Source organism: Triturus cristatus, chromosome 3_2, assembly GCF_964204655.1.
Source record: "Triturus cristatus chromosome 3_2, aTriCri1.1, whole genome shotgun sequence".
In the NCBI taxonomy this organism is placed as follows: Eukaryota; Metazoa; Chordata; class Amphibia; order Caudata; family Salamandridae; genus Triturus; species Triturus cristatus.
The window spans coordinates 769,693,718-769,710,583 of NC_140584.1; the positions used below are offsets into that span (position 1 = coordinate 769,693,718).

Consider the following 16,866-nt stretch of genomic DNA (forward strand, 5'->3'; position numbering starts at 1 on the left):
GCCATGCAGCGGACTATGGCTTCGAGCGGACTGTGAAGCCTTTGAGGGGAATCTGGCAAACGTTCAGTGGTGGCACACAGTGGGGTGGAGGAAGACCGGGTGAGACCTGCTGCGCAATCTCTGTGAGGCACACCCTGAGAGTAATGAAACAGTGGGTGCAACAGGGGCCTGCCTGGTGATTTTGAAGTAGCAAAGCCTAGGTGCGTTTGGCAGTAACAGCAGAGGGACAATCGGTTAGTGCTGTGGCTCACTGCTGAGAGCCCTGGGCAAAGTGAGAAGGCCTATGACCGGCGAGGTCATTGATGGCTGCTTGCTGACCTGAGAAAGCACGGGGAAGCTATCTACAGAGTGGTGGCACCAAGTGGGACGGAGGAAGATCGGGTGCGGCCTGCTGCGCAGTCTCCTGAGACAACCCCGAGAGTAATGACATGGTGGGTTCAACGGGGGCCTACCTGGTGATTGAGAAGTGGCTGAGCTTAGCTGTGTTTGGCAGTAACAATAGAGAGACAATCGTTAAACGCAGTGGCTTACTGCTGAGAGCCCTGGGCACAGTGAGAAGGCCTGTGCCCGGCGAGGTCATTGATGGCTACTTGCTGGGCTGAGAAAGAGCTGGGAGCTATTTGCAGAAGTGGTCCAGGGTCCACGAATCACGGCATGACCCTTGGTGGTGAATTCATGCACAAAGTTCTTGGACAGTCAGGAAACGGCATTTTAGGTCAAGATTAGGCTTTCGGAGTAAGGATTGCGCCAAACACAGCTGGAGAGTGTGCCTTAACCCGCAGTACTGAAGAGTCCAGTGCACTGGCCTGCCCAGGTGATCACACCAGGTCTGTTGCAGCAAGTGGATAGATACGGCTGTGTTGATGGGGTGCAGCAGGGGTACTGGGTCGAGGACCTCGTCGCCAGCCGCTTTTCTCAATGAAGTGGATCAATTGCACTCATAGGAGATGCTGAGGCCCTCAGATCACAGATTTGATGCCATCCTGACTGCAATTGAGGGCTCAAGGGAATCAATGGAAGCGAAACTAGACAAAGTGGCACTGGTGATCATGGGAAATTGAAGGATCGGGTTTCTGCAGTGGAGCAAGATATGGCTGAACTGAAGCCATAAGTTGGCAGGGTATGCTGAGACGTTGAGTCCCTTGCTCACTTTGCCACTGGATTCAAGCAAGCCTGGCTGAAGATGGCTGAAATGCCAGAAACCGGTCCTAGGAAGCTTGTTTCCGGTCCAGTGAAGGCATGGCTTGGCAGTTCGGGCTGGACTGTTCCCACGAGGCACAGGGTCAGACTGATTTGCATATGGCCATGTCTGAACTGGGGTGGCAGAGTGGGCTAAAGAACGGTGATGGATCAAACCCAGATCTGTTGACTGGGTGTGAGTGTTTGATTGGTTCTGATGCTCCGTCCATCACCACCCCCTTTTGTACCGCTTTGTTCGCCATAAGTTGACAGGGTATGCTCAGATGTTGAGTCCCTTGCTCACTTTGCCACTGGATTCAAGCAAGCCTGGCTGAAGACGACTGAAATGCCAGAAACCGGTCCTAGGAAGCTTGTTTCCGGTCCAGTGAAGGCATGGCTTGGCAGTTCGGGCTGGACTGTTCCCACGAGGCACAGGGTCAGACTGATTTGCATATGGCCATGTCTGAACTGGGGTGGCAGAGTGGGCTAAAGAACGGTGATGGATCAAACTCAGATCTGTTGACTGGTTGTGAGTGTTTGATTGGTTCTGATGCTCCGTCCATCACCACCCCCTTTTGTACCGCTTTGTTCACCATAAGTTGGCAGGGTATGCTCAGACGTTGAGTCCCTTGCTCACTTTGCCACTGGATTCAAGCAAGCCTGGCTGAAGATGGCTGAAATGCCATAAACCGGTCCTAGGAAGCTTGTTTCCGGTCCAGTGAAGGCATGGCTTGGCAGTTCCGGCTGGACTGTTCCCACGAGGCACAGGGTCAGACTGATTTGCATATGGCCATGTGTGAACTGGGGTAACAGAGTGGGCTAAAGAACGGTGATGGATCAAACCCAGATCTGTTGACTGGGTGTGAGTGTTTGATTAGTTCTGATGCTCCGTCCATCACCACCCCCTTTTGTACCGCTTTGTTCGCCATAAGTTGGCAGGGTATGCTCAGACGTTGAGTCCCTTGCTCACTTTGCCACTGGATTCAAGCAAGCCTGGCTGAAGACGGCTGAAATGCCAGAAACCCGTCCTAGGAAGCTTGTTTCCGGTCCAGTGAAGGCATGGCGTGGCAGTTCGGGCTGGACTGTTCCCACGAGGCACAGGGTCCGACTGATTTGCATATGGCCATGTCTGAACTGGGGTGGCAGAGTGGGCTAAAGAACGGTGATGGATCAAACCCAGATCTGTTGACTGGGTGTGAGTGTTTGATTGGTTCTGATGCTCCGTCCATCACCACCCCCTTTTGTACCGCTTTGTTCGCCATAAGTTGGCAGGGTATGCTCAGACGTTGAGTCCCTTGCTCACTTTGCCACTGGATTCAAGCAAGCCTGGCTGAAGACGGCTGAAATGCCAGAAACCCGTCCTAGGAAGCTTGTTTCGGTCCAGTGAAGGCATGGTTTGGCAGTTCGGGCTGGACTGTTCCCACGAGGCACAGGGTCCGACTGATTTGCATATGGCCATGTCTGAACTGGGGTGGCAGAGTGGGCTAAAGAACGGTGATGGATCAAACCCAGATCTGTTGACTGCGTGTGAGTGTTTGATTGGTTCTGATGCTCCGTCCATCACCACCCCCTTTTGTACCGCTTTGTTCGCCATAAGTTGGCAGGGTATGCTCAGACGTTGAGTCCCTTGCTCACTTTGCCACTGGATTCAAGCAAGCCTGGCTGAAGACGGCTGAAATACCAGAAACCAGTCCTAGGAAGCTTGTTTCTGGTCCAGTGAAGGCATGGCTTGGCAGTTCGGGCTGGACTGTTCCCACGAGGCACAGGGTCAGACTGATTTGCATATGGCCATGTCTGAACTGGGGTGGCAGAGTGGGCTAAAGAACGGTGATGGATCAAACCCAGATCTGTTGACTGGGTGTGAGTGTTTGATTGGTTCTGATGCTCCGTCCATCACCACCCCCTTTTGTACCGCTTTGTTCGCCATAAGTTGGCAGGTTATGCTCAGACGTTGAGTCCCTTGCTCACTTTGCCACTGGATTCAAGCAAGCCTGGCTGAAGACGGCTGAAATGCCAGAAACCCGTCCTAGGAAGCTTGTTTCGGTCCAGTGAAGGCATGGTTTGGCAGTTCGGGCTGGACTGTTCCCACGAGGCACAGGGTCCGACTGATTTGCATATGGCCATGTCTGAACTGGGGTGGCAGAGTGGGCTAAAGAACGGTGATGGATCAAACCCAGATCTGTTGACTGGGTGTGAGTGTTTGATTGGTTCTGATGCTCCGTCCATCACCACCCCCTTTTGTACCGCTTTGTTCGCCATAAGTTGGCAGGGTATGCTCAGACGTTGAGTCCCTTGCTCACTTTGCCACTGGATTCAAGCAAGCCTGGCTGAAGACGGCTGAAATGCCAGAAACCCGTCCTAGGAAGCTTGTTTCGGTCCAGTGAAGGCATGGTTTGGCAGTTCGGGCTGGACTGTTCCCACGAGGCACAGGGTCCGACTGATTTGCATATGGCCATGTCTGAACTGGGGTGGCAGAGTGGGCTAAAGAACGGTGATGGATCAAACCCAGATCTGTTGACTGCGTGTGAGTGTTTGATTGGTTCTGATGCTCCGTCCATCACCACCCCCTTTTGTACCGCTTTGTTCGCCATAAGTTGGCAGGGTATGCTCAGACGTTGAGTCCCTTGCTCACTTTGCCACTGGATTCAAGCAAGCCTGGCTGAAGACGGCTGAAATACCAGAAACCAGTCCTAGGAAGCTTGTTTCTGGTCCAGTGAAGGCATGGCTTGGCAGTTCGGGCTGGACTGTTCCCACGAGGCACAGGGTCAGACTGATTTGCATATGGCCATGTCTGAACTGGGGTGGCAGAGTGGGCTAAAGAACGGTGATGGATCAAACCAGATCTGTTGACTGGGTGTGAGTGTTTGATTGGTTCTGATGCTCCGTCCATCACCACCCCCTTTTGTACCGCTTTGTTCGCCATAAGTTGGCAGGGTATGCTCAGACGTTGAGTTCCTTGCTCACTTTGCCACTGGATTCAAGCAAGCCTGGCTGAAGACGGCTGAAATGCCAGAAACCGGTCCTAGGAAGCTTGTTTCCGGTCCAGTGAAGTCATGGCTTGGCAGTTCGGGCTGGACTGTTCCCACGAGGCACATGGTCAGACTGATTTGCATATGGCCATGTCTGAACTGGGGTGGCAGAGTGGGCTAAAGAACGGTGATGGATCAAACCCAGATCTGTTGACTGGGTGTGAGTGTTTGATTGGTTCTGATGCTCTGTCCATCACCACCCCCTTTTGTACCGCTTTGATCGCCATAAGTTGGCAGGGCATGCTCAGACGTTGAGTCCCTTGCTCACTTTGCCACTGGATTCAAGCAAGCCTGGCTGAAGACGGCTGAAATGCCAGAAACCAGTCCTAGGAAGCTTGTTTCCGGTCCAGTGAAGGCATGGCTTGGCAGTTCGGCTGGACTGTTCCCACAAGGCACAGGGTCAGACTGATTTGCATATGGCCATGTCTGAACTGGGGTGGCAGAGTGGGCTAAAGAACGGTGATGGATCAAACCCAGATCTGTTGACTGGGTGTGAGTGTTTGATTGGTACTGATGCTCCGTCCATCACCACCCCCTTTTGTACCGCTTTATAACTAGAGGACAGCATATGCCAGGCCAACTTCTCACATTGGTGTGCAGCGGTTGGATTCAAGCTTGCCATTGTTTTACCAGATAACAAATTGAATTTCTAAAGTGAAAGCCACTTGGTACTAAAGGTACATATAAATTTAAGCTTAGAATACAATAAGTTCTACTGAACTTAGGAGTTGTGTGTAGAGAGCTTAGCACACCTTGACTACAACTCAAGAAAGGGTTCAGTAGGCCACACCTAGTGTAGGTAGATACACCAGTACCACTACACTAGAAATGCCTTCAGGATCAGGAGCCCACAAGGCACTGGAAGGATCCTCAAGGGTCCCAGTCAACAAGTATGACAACCTCTCTTTTGCAGAGCTTAGGGAGATGTGCACTACTAGGCAACTGAAGACAAACAAAGGTGCCAACACTCAACGTCTCAGGGAAATCCTGCTCATTGGACACTTCAAGCAGACTCTAGTGTCTGAGGGGGTAGACAGGTTGGGTGGGCATCCTGCTGAAGAGGACACCCTAGTGGTGGACTCTGATGAGGATCAGGAAGAGGAAGTTGAACTTGACCTGGATGAATCAGACCACTCACAACATGGAGGTGAAGGCCCAAGAGGCACTCCCTCCATCACTAATGGGAGAGTGGTGGATCTAAACAGAAGAAACAGATCCCCCTCAGAGGGGTCTAACCATTCTGGGAGATCCAAAAGGACCTCTGCCTCTTCTCAGAGAAGAGAATCCTCCCAAGAGAGGAAATGCAGACTGATCCAGTTTGAGCAAGCCAAGCTTCAGCTCAGGAGAGAACAGTTAGCATTAGACAGGGAGTCCCTGGAGCTTCAGAAAGCTTCAAGAAAATGGGGTCTAGAGACCCCTGGTGGCAGTAATAATACCCCTAGAGTTAGAGAGAAAGCTTCTGACAATAGGAACCTGCATAAGATTGTGCCCCCCTATCAGTCAGGGGATGACATCCACAAATGGATCACTGTACTTGAGAGGGCCTGTAAAGTTCAGAGGGTCCCAGTAGAGCAGTGGGCAGCAATCTTATGGCTCTCCTTTGCAGACAAAGGAAGAGACAAGCTCCTCTCTGTCAGAGAAGAGGATGAAGATGATTATTATATCGTGAGAGATGCTTTAACAGATGGGTTTGGCCTAACCACTGATCAATACAGGTTAAAGTTCAGAGATACCCAGAAAGCACAGAATCAAGATTGGGTGGACTTTGTAGATTGTGCTACCAAGGCTCTGGAAGGTTGGTTAAATGGCAGTAAAGTAAATGATTATCAGGGATTATACAATCTCATCATGAGGGAGCAGATCCTTAATAATTGTCAAAACCAACTCTTACACCAGTACCTGGTGGACTCTGATCTGACCTCTCCCCAAGAATTGGGAAAGAAGGCAGACAAATGGGTCAGAACCAGGATTAGACCCAAGAACCAAGGTGGTGACCAGAAGAACGATTCCACAAAGCCCAAAGAGAAAGGTGGGGATAATAAAACAGAAAACTCCCCTGAAGGGCCCCAAAAAGCCAGTTCTGGGGGTGGGTCCCAAAATCCTTCCTCTTCCAATAAGAAACCATATTGCCATGTGTGTAAGCAACCTGGCCACTGGCAAACTGACTCCAGTTGTCCAAAGAATGGCAATAAAGAAAATGTTCCTCCCATTGCAGCTCCAACACCTCCTGTTACTACTAGTAGTAATCCCCCAGGTGGTGGGAGTGCACCCAAAAACTTAGTTGGGCTTTCTTGGGTAACTCAGGTGGACTCTGGCCTAACCAGGTCCCCTACACAAGCAACTCTAGTCAGTGATGGTGGCATGGGGTTTCCCAACTTTACCATGAGTCTCAATATCTTGGGCAGGTATAGACAAGAGCCCATGATCAATGGTCGGAAGGCTGTGGCCTACAGAGACACAGGGGCTAGTGTCACCATGGTGACAAAGAGACTAGTACCCCTAGAACAGCTTTTACCTGAGTTTAGCTACCAGGTGACCAATATTTATGGAATTAGGACAGACCATCCCATGGCAGTGGTAAATCTCAGCTGGGGAGGGGTCACTGGCCCAAAGAGAGTGGCAGTGTCCCCAACCTTACCTGTAGATTGTCTACTAGGGAATGACCTGTAAATCTCAGCCTGGGCTGAGGCAGACCACAATGCCCATTTAAGAATGTTAGGCATCCCTGAGAGAGTGGATGGGACCCTGAGGGCCTCACCTCCACCCCAGGAAGAATTAAAGGGAGTGAAGCCTGAAACAATGGATGACTCCACCCAAACCGAGAGCATAGGGGGTGAGGAACAGTCCTCCCCCACCAGACTAAAGGTAAGGGTCAGCTTCCTAAGGGAACTGATCCTGCCCCTTGTGAAGTAACTGCCCCAGAAGTGGTCAGGCCTGTCCTGGCTACAGCTCTGATGGCAATGGATCCTTCCAAGCTGGTACCCAGTCTGGAGCAGGTATCCTGCCCCTCTCTACCCTGCCTCAGTCAGCCCAGGGCTGCGGAGATCAGGGAGGTCAGTGGACCCTTAATGGGCCCCTGTCCAGAGGAACCCCCTCATCAGCAGATTAGGGACACCCAGCAGAGTAGTTCTAGCCAGGTGACCATTCCTCCACAAACTGAGGGATCCCCCTTACCCCTAGGTACAGGTACCCCCCAGATGGACTTTGCTGGGCACAGGGAAACCTGGAGCATAGTTGCCCCAAACCTTCCAGTGCCCTCCACTTTTCCAACCAGAGGGACCCAACCCCCAGCTGTAGGCAGCCAGAGGTTGACCCTTAGGGCCAGATATGACACAGTCATGGACAGAAAGGCTTCCATGGTGACCAGTGACCTGAGGAGGTTGAGACCACCCCAAATAGGGCCTCACTTCCAGACTCAGACACCCCACCAGCCTGCTTCTGTACCAAAACCCAATCCAGGTAATTCCCCTAGACTTTGGAGAAACTCTAAAACCCCTTGGGGTAGGATTTCCCAAGTGGACCATGAGACAGGGAGCAACCATGCTAGTGTAGGTTCTTCCTTATATGGCCACTCAGGAAATAAAGGCTTATCTGGACAAGGTTAGCCTTATCTCCTTTCGTTTGGGGGGGGGGGGGTTATGTAGGAAGGTGGAATCTGACTATATGGTTGCCCCCAACTTTTTGCCTGGTATTTGAATGGTTTTTGACTAGTCTGGCTGGGATCCTGCTATCCAGGACCCCAGCCTATCTGCCTCTTCTCTAAACTGATGTGAGTACCCTAGGTACCTTCCAATTGGATACTGAGGACACCCTATCAGCCCCTTGTAGATAGTACCTAGGTACCCAGGGCATGGGTCCCTCAGAGGCCTACCAGGGGCTGCAGCACTTACTTATTGTACCACCCCTGGGACAGCCACACCAAATGACACCACCAGACCACTACTGAAGTCTAGGTAAGGTGTTGCTTGCACTCCTTACAGGGATATAGGTATCCTGTATCCCACTTAATACAACACATATATCCTCATAGGTCACCCCTAAAGCAGGCCTTGCTAATCCTACAAGGCAGGGTGCTGAGATATGTGTGAGGGGGGACCCCTACCTAAGTAGGGCCCCTCTGCAACCTTCGTAAAATCATTGCTGGGTTGTTTGTAGTGTAGCCATACCATATACTCTTAACCGCATTATAAGTATATCGCGATAGCGTGATAACTTGAGAATGGCTACACAGAACCATATCGTGTTTGCTGTCAAACATGTAGGAATCATACCCCCAATCCAGCCATGGGACTGAGGGCATGATTCCCCCCTTCTAGAGGGGCGATATGGGAAAAGCGGCAGAATTTAGACACCAATTTAAAAGTGCACACGTAGTACAAAATGGATGCTACCTGCCACCCACACGACTCTGGCTGCCTGTTGCTGGGCAGAACTCCAGCTACGGCAACTGGACAATAGGGATCTTGTTGCAGGGAGGTGCTCCCACCTCCCCAGAAAGACTATGTGGATTGGAACTGGGTGGGTGCACCATAGGATGTCTTTCAGACTTGCACGTAGGCTTCTCCAGTGCCTACTTCTGCATACACCACCTCAAACCGGTTCAGGGGCATCCTGTCCCCTGCCCAGGTGGGAAACCACACAAAGGGGAGAGGGTGTAGCCACCCTTTCCCGCCTGAACTCTCATTGGAGGGCTCTGATATGGACACTCCCCTAATCTTTGTATAAAGGTGAATACAGGGTCCCCAGAGCCTCAGATTATTCTTGAACTTCACACACTTGAACTTTCGACTTGCTGCCGCACAGCTAACTGAAGAAATCACCCTTGGGGTAAAGGAGTAACCCCCATGCTTGGCAGGCACCTGAAACACTGCAAGTGACCCGGTTGGAACCTCGCTGCTCCTATGGACATCGACGACTCTTTCCTACCTTGAGGTGGGTTTCCAAGCATCCCAGAGGCCAGTGAGTGTGCACAGCAAAGCTCAGCACCGTGTTCCCCGTGGGTGCCGAGATCCCCAATACCCCAGGACACTGGCCACCTCTTGCACAGCACCCGACTCCAACAAGTGGGGAAGTTGTGCTTTGGCCCATTATTGAGCCAACATCTGTGCCAAAGATCGACGTCCTAGCCCGCTCCGGCAACCCGTGGGCGCATCTTTACGCAAGCCAAATTGCTGCCTCCCACGGTCCCTTGTCTCTCGACTTGTGGGCCCTAGCAGAGGTCAAGCTTCGATTCCAAGATTTCCCTTGGTTGCTCCAGGCCTGCTCTTCAGTCTCCTTGCTGGAGACCTCGCACAGACCACCAGTAGCAGTTTTGTGTTTCCTGCGTGGGTTGCGGTTGCCAAGGCTTAGTGGATCCAATCCGGACACTAACACCGCAGCGACCCTCAACCTTTGTGGGACAGTTGCCCTCCAGAAGCTGGCCTTCCTTGACGCCTCCTGGACCCCTTGGCTGACGATCCAAGCTACACCTCTTCCACCTGGAAGCACCCGACATTGAAGGGCTCCTTCTCTTGAGCCCCCTGGTCACTGTCCCGTGACCCAGACTCTTTCCCCTCTGCTTTCAGGTCCTTCTCTTCAAGATCTACATTTTCATTCTTCATGACAACGACAACGCTTCTTGCTAGCAGCAGTTCTTCACGTTTTGCCATTGAAAATCAGCCCGCGACCCGACAACGAAAACGACCTATGCACCCGGCTTCCCTGGGGCAGGTAACAATGGTACCTCGGTACTCTCGTGGGTGTGGGCCTTTCAAAAGCTTAACTCTAAAGTATTGAACTTGAACTCCTGCTAGAAGTGTTTATAATCTTGTAAAATTCAACCGCGACATTCTCCATAGGCTTTAATAGAGATCCCGACAGTAGCTTTAGCCACTGCACGCGTCTCCCCTTCCTCACTACCTTGGGTGGTTTAACGAGGGGCCAGCGACCCTAAATGCCCCGATTACTTACCGGTAATCTTCATTACTCCGAGTATAGTCTTCCTCGCCACATGACTAACAAAGTGAGCTTCAGCTCCACACCAGAACCGTCCAAAGCAAAAAAAGTCTGCCTCCCATGCCTCCCATCCCTCCCCAATATGGCCGACCCAGTACACCCATGACCTCTATAAGAGGCGGGCCGGCCCAACCCATCAGCCTGAAACTACCAAGCATAACCATGAAGCCGATAGCCAGACAGGGAGGGAGGGATGGGAACTCATGTGGCGAGGAAGACTATACTCGGAGTAATGAAGATTACCGGTAAGTAATCGGGGCATTACCTCCTCGTTAGTCTTCCTCGCCACATGACTGACAAAGTGAGCACATACCAAAGCCAAGCGGCTTCATGGAAACTCACAAGAAACCAACAGACCAGAAAGGGACCCCCACGGAAGAGGGAAACCCAACAGGCCAGACGAGCGGAAGAACCACCCAAGAGAGAGGCAACCACGAGCAGGAAGAACCAGCCCGGGACAGAAAGACAACGGGAGGCCTGAAAACCCGGACCCCCGAAACACAAAGCGGCGCCAAAAAAACTTGCCCCCACCAAGATCGAAGGAGGACAGAGAAAGAACGGCACCAGACCGCACAGAGCCAAAAGCAACCGCAAACAGGACCCCGAACAGAAAGCAGCAATCCGGGCCAAACACACGCCCAAAGCGAGAGGGGAGCAAAACAGAGGCGAACCACCCCCAAACCCAGGACCGGATGGGAAAAGACAACAAACCCACCCGGACCGGAGGCAATCAAGGGCAGAAGCCAAGGAAACAGATGGAACCAACCCAGACCGGCAAGAGCCGCAAGACCGGACGGAGATGCAGAAAGGAAAACCGCACCCCACCTGAACAAAAAAGGAAGGTCACCCAAACCCCACCAGCAAGGAGAGGCAGGCGAGACACGGACCACATCCGCCCAAAGGATCCCCGGAAGGAAGAGCCTCCGCAGGAAATCGCAACAAAGCGACCCCCCCAACAAAAACACTGAAGCTCCAAACAGGAAGGCGAACACCCACCAGGGGACCTCCTGCACAAGAAAGCAGAACAAACCCAGAAGGAAGGGAAATGCAGAATGAACGAGCGAGACAGCCCAGTGCAGGGGACGAGCAAAACCACCCCCGCAACGTGCCACAAGCAACAAAGAGACGCCGAGGCGAGAACCCAGGAGGCCCAACACACAAACACAGGGGCAAGGCCACAGGCAGCAACCCACCAAAAGGCGAGAAAGACAGAGGAGCAGGGCGGAAGAGCCCGAGAAAGCCAACACCCACAGGGAAGAAGCCCGAGCCGGCAGGACCCAGTGCTCCAAAACCAGGGCGCACAGGGAGCGCCAAACTGCGGTAGGACACGAAACCCAGACCCGAGCAGATGGCCACAGATGAACAACACGGACCACTGAGCAAAAAAAACACCCAGGTCCACCATCCACAGGAGCAGACTCGAGAAGCACCAAGACGAGCCCCACCAACAGGACAAAGAGCCCACCCAGGTGCAAAGCCTCCATCCCGGATAAGAAGGCAGAAAACACCAGCACCGGGGACGCAAACTGGAAGAAAGCGACCGAGGCAAGCCCGCAAACCCCTCCGGAGACCAAGGCAGCGCACAAACCACCCATGATAGCAACAAGAAGCCCCCGCGGGGCAGGGGTGAAAACAACCCAACAGAAAGACATATCACCCAATCCAGCGCAGACAGGGAACCCAGCACGCCCCACAGGCCGAAAAGGTCGCCAACACCCCGGGAAGGGGAGACCAGAACCCAAAGACCACCGGCCGCACCTGCAGACCGGGCGGGGAAGGGAGCCACCGGGGCAAGAGAAAGGACACCCACGGGAACAGGCGTAGCCGAGAAAGAGCCCCAGAACAACCAGACGGGGAGGACCCCCAATAGACAGACCGGGCAAACACCGGCCGACACCCAGGGTCAAGAAGCTCAAAACCCACCCAACGGAAGGACCACACCAGGGCAGACAAAGCAGTCACGACCAGGAGTGCATGCAACCAGTGGCACGGAGACCACGAGACACACGACTGGGCAAACCCGACACACTCGGGGCGACAACCAGGACAGAAACCGAACACTGTCATGCAAACACCCCAGGACAGAGAACCGTGCCCAAATCCAATAGAAACTGAAGCATACTACTCAGAAAAAAACACCACCAGGTAATACCAGACACAACGAGCGCTCGGGAGCGCGCGGGGGAATACAACAGCGACCACAACTGGCAAGCAGACACCCACCAGAGACCTCAGAAAGAGGCTGGAGAAGCGAACACGCACCCCATGCACCAGCCGAGAACCGTGACAACACGACGAGGAGGGTGCAAGGGACGCTGGCCGAGCCACAGAGCAGGAGGAGGGGACACCACCGCCGTAGCCCAGGGCAAGAAAAGCCAGACTCCAGGAGCAGAAGCCAAAGCTCACCCGGAGACTACAGAAGCAGCCCGAGAAGGAAGAACAGGAGCAAACAGAGGACCGCCACAGGCGCCCACAGCCCCTAGAGTCCCCGAAGGCCACACCAACCAGGACAGACCCAGCACAACAGCGGAGAGCAGGCAGAGGACAGGGGCACACAGGAAGGGAGGACCGCCGGACCAAAACCGGAAGTGAAGGCCGGGCAGGGGAAACCACACACTCCACCAGGCCAAAATCCCCAGAATGCGCGAACAACCAGCACCTACATGGAAAAACACAGTCCAACAAGAGGAACTGAGAACCACCCTACCGAGAAGAAAAGAGAGACCGAGCAAATACCCGGAAGGGCCCAAACAGCGCCAAGCATCACACGCAACATAAGACCAGGTGCGCGCAGGGTGGAAGGCCGATGGCCCTACAGCGACAAGGCCCACGATCAACACCCACAGACAAAGGAAAGTATGAGACCGACGAACACAGGCCACCACAACGGAATGCAGAAAGAGAATGACCCACCACACGGGAAGATCAAGCGAAGCACACAGAGACACGGAACCGCGAGCGCCGGTACCCAGACTGGAACCCAGCCCACCAGCGACACGGGTGGCCAAAACAGACTCCTAACAACAAAGGAGCGATGCCTCGAATCCCAAAAAGCGTGCCAACAACCACTCCCCACCAAGCAGAGTGCGAACCCGACCCGAAGGCACCAGAGCATGCCACACGAGCACCAGGGAGAATCAGTGACGTGCCCAGGAGCACAAGACCTCGAGCGCCCCCGCCGAGACCCAAACACGGCACCCCAGTACCGAGGACGACCCTACCAGCTGCAGGAATGAAAAGCTGGGAGGGAACAGCTCACCAGCGTAGCCCAAAAGTCTGGAGACGCCGGGGAATGAACCCGGGACCACAGACATGCAAAGCATTGGCCACCACCGAGCCATCTCCCCACGTCACCCAAGAAGCAAGCAAGGAAACCCTGACAAGCAAAACAAAACAAGGACAGCACCGGAACTCACGGCCGTAGGAGATAGAAAATGCAACTCCCCATGGCCTTCACATGTAGCACAAACAGACAGCGAACTCGACCCGAAGGCGATGGAGCACCGCACATGAGCACTGTATACACAGTACACAGACAGGCAAAGGGAGATCAAGTGATGCGCACAAAAACAAAGGACTTGGACGTGTGTAAGCAATGGGAAGTGAACCATGAGAGGAAGAGTCGCAGACCCGAACCATCAGGCCACAGTGACTCAGAGGCACGAACCCCGGGATCCCGCACAGTGTAAGTCACTCCCCACACACCCGAACCGTTGGCCAATCACCAACAAAGAACAAAGCACACTCACCGGAGGAAGCTTCCCCGCCACCCAGCACAGCCACGACCCCGAAATATAAACGCGGAGCAACAGCATACTACCACGGCAGCCGGAAACAAGGTGGTCCGGCCAGCTGGAACCGCAGAACCGGAACGGGAAGACGGGGGAAGACAGGCCCCTCCCCTCGGAACCAGCGAGGAACACACGCCGCCAATGTCCAACGGGGGAAGACAACAGAACGAAACAGCACGGCCACAACCCACGGAGGCCTCGGGAAGACCAAAGGTAAGTCGTGGAGACCGGGACAAGAGGGAGCAAGTAATAAAACTCAATTTCGAAGGGATCAGCCGATAACCCAGTGGCCAGAGAGCAAAAAATAGGCGCCGACGAGAACTGCAGGTACATCCTGGCACTCGTACGCCTCCGCATGCCCCGGACCCTCGCCCCAAAGACTGCCACCCCAGAAGCAAGGGAGGGACAGGCAATACTTGCTCCTAAGAAAGAGGCGCTCGAATCCCGGAATCAAACATGCTCACACAGCGCACGATCAGGCTTGATCCCCCAGCAGCCCGAAGAGGACAGAAGCCACAGGGAACGAGGAGGGACACCCACGGGGCCTCAGACAGAGGAAACCCCGTACCTGAAAAGCAGTGGCAAGAACAGGGCGACCTGACGCGCATCACCCCCAGGCACAGGGAGAGTACGTGAAAGTATGCACACGACCACAGTAATTGAGGTAGAGCCAGACATAAAAATAATTCCCAACCATAGCAGAAGGAAATACCATTGCCCACACTGTAGCCCGGTTTGTAGGAAACTCTACCCCGAGACCGAGCACCCAGTGACACTGAAAGACCAGGGTCAAACACCTAATCTTCAGAGCAAGAGTCAAATACCCTAACCACTAGGCCAGAATGACTCATTTCCCAACCAGAGAAGCAGAGAGAGCAGCCACCCGGGAAACGAAAGCACACCCCTCCAGCTGCCCCAAAGGAGACAGCAGGGCCCAAATCACAGAGCCCGCTAAAGCAGGGCATAAAGCCAAAAAAATGGAGGGGTGCAGGTAGCCCAAAAAGACTGCCCAGAGCCCGCTAGAGCAGAGCTGTGAAACCGGACAGAGCACGGGCCAGAATGTGGGGGAACCCGAGTGTGAGCCCGCTGGAGCAGGGCCTCCCCCCCAGGGCACTGGGACCCGCTGGAGCAGGACCTCAGCCCAACTTACCTGATCAGACGCTCTGGAGAATCTGCAGCGCAGAACAAAAAAAACAGGCTGATGGGTTGGGCCGGCCCGCCTCTTATAGAGATCATGGGTGTACTGGGTCGGCCATATTGGGGAGGGATGGGAGGCATGGGAGGCTGACTTTTTTTGCTTTGAAGGGTTCTGGTGTGGAGCTGAAGCTCACTTTGTTAGTCATGTGGCGAGGAAGACTCACAAGGAGGTAATGCCCTAGGCATTGTCTGTAGAATTGTCGTGGTTCTTTTTTGATATATGGTTTGGTCCCCCCCTGGGGCCCTGTTATTCCAGTGCTATTTATTGTAACTATCAATGCTTGTTTGAATTGTATCTTCACCTCTAGCCTCATAACGAGACTAGTGGGGTTATTCCTAGAATAAATACATATATTTTATATATATACCTGTGTGGACTACTCTTTCATTTGGTTATTCAAGAGGTTCTCTATGGTAAAACAATAAGCTTAACACTCCTTCAAGACTTAGCATGAAGGCTGCTCTCCACAACTACCACTAGGATAGCTTTCTTTAAAGGTTGTCTTTAACCTATCACCATAAGAGTCGAATTGGACTGGTACAAGGTGTCCCCTATAACTAGAAGACAGCATATGCCAGGCCAACTTCTCACAATCGACTCATATCCTATGGTGTAGACACACAGCAAGGCACGTCTCATTTTCTACATTACACATTGCAAAGATGGACCACACGATAATCACATGGAATGTGCATGGTCGCCGCACGCCATCCCGCGGATACGCAGTATACTCTTACCTTAAAAGACACAATGTGCGTATAGCACTTTTACAGGAGACACATTTAAATGCCTTGGAAACAGTCAGATTGCGTTGCAAGTGGAGAGGCAAGCTCGTCTGCGCTCGTCCACGCCGAGTCCGGGCCTTGGGCCACCCCCCTTGCCCCCCAGCCGTCATCACAAAGATGCTATACGCTAGCAACCCTCTACAAGTTAAGGCCTCCTGTTAACTCATGCCCTCGGCACTCCCTCCAAGCCATGGACCTTCCTTCAACCTGTTCTACCTGTTCTGCGCCTCTCAAACCTAACTCGCGCACAACAGCCACACAGAAATTCCAAATGCTCCTACTAAACTGCCGCTCGCTGCCTAAGCATAGAGCCGAAATGGCCTTATTGATAGAAGAGCACACCCCGGATATATTGTTCCTTACGGAAACCTGGCTTACCAGTGAGTCCAACCCGGCGATAGTAGAGGCCCTCCCCACCGGCTATCAAATAACACGGCAAGACCGGCCAAAAGGGAGAGGAGGAGGCCTTGCTATCATCCATAAGGAGCAATATCATTGTCGACTCTCTCCTGAGACCATCTCGGACTGCGAGAGCATGGGTTTTAACATCAACCTCTCTCCTAATATCTGCTTCTCAGGCACCCTTATTTATCGCCCGCCCGGCCTCCCGAAGCAGTTTCTTCTAACTCTGCCATCGAATGTGGCCAGCAGAGTCAGCACCTGTTGGACCCGGCCTCGTGGCGTGGTCCCGACTTCCCGGGGGTTGGGCTCGTTCCCCGCCCTAGCCTCCACGAGCTACCAGTTCGGGCCGCACGAGGTCACCTACGCCTCGGGGCTCCGCCATTTTGTCACCTGCCACATGACCCTGCACACCAGTCCTCCTGACTCCGCTCAACCCGGCCTCGGCCCCAGCAAGGCCCAGACATTGAGGCACCAAGAACTGGCCAGGG

At 53.4% G+C, this 16,866-nt stretch overlaps 1 protein-coding gene across 1 annotated transcript in view; it reads left to right on the plus strand.

Annotated features, from left to right (window-relative positions):
• The window catches only part of LOC146858066 (uncharacterized), a 167,336-nt gene that overhangs the window by 127,672 nt on the left and 22,798 nt on the right, over nt 1-16,866 (plus strand). The gene's annotated exons all lie outside the window — the stretch shown is intronic.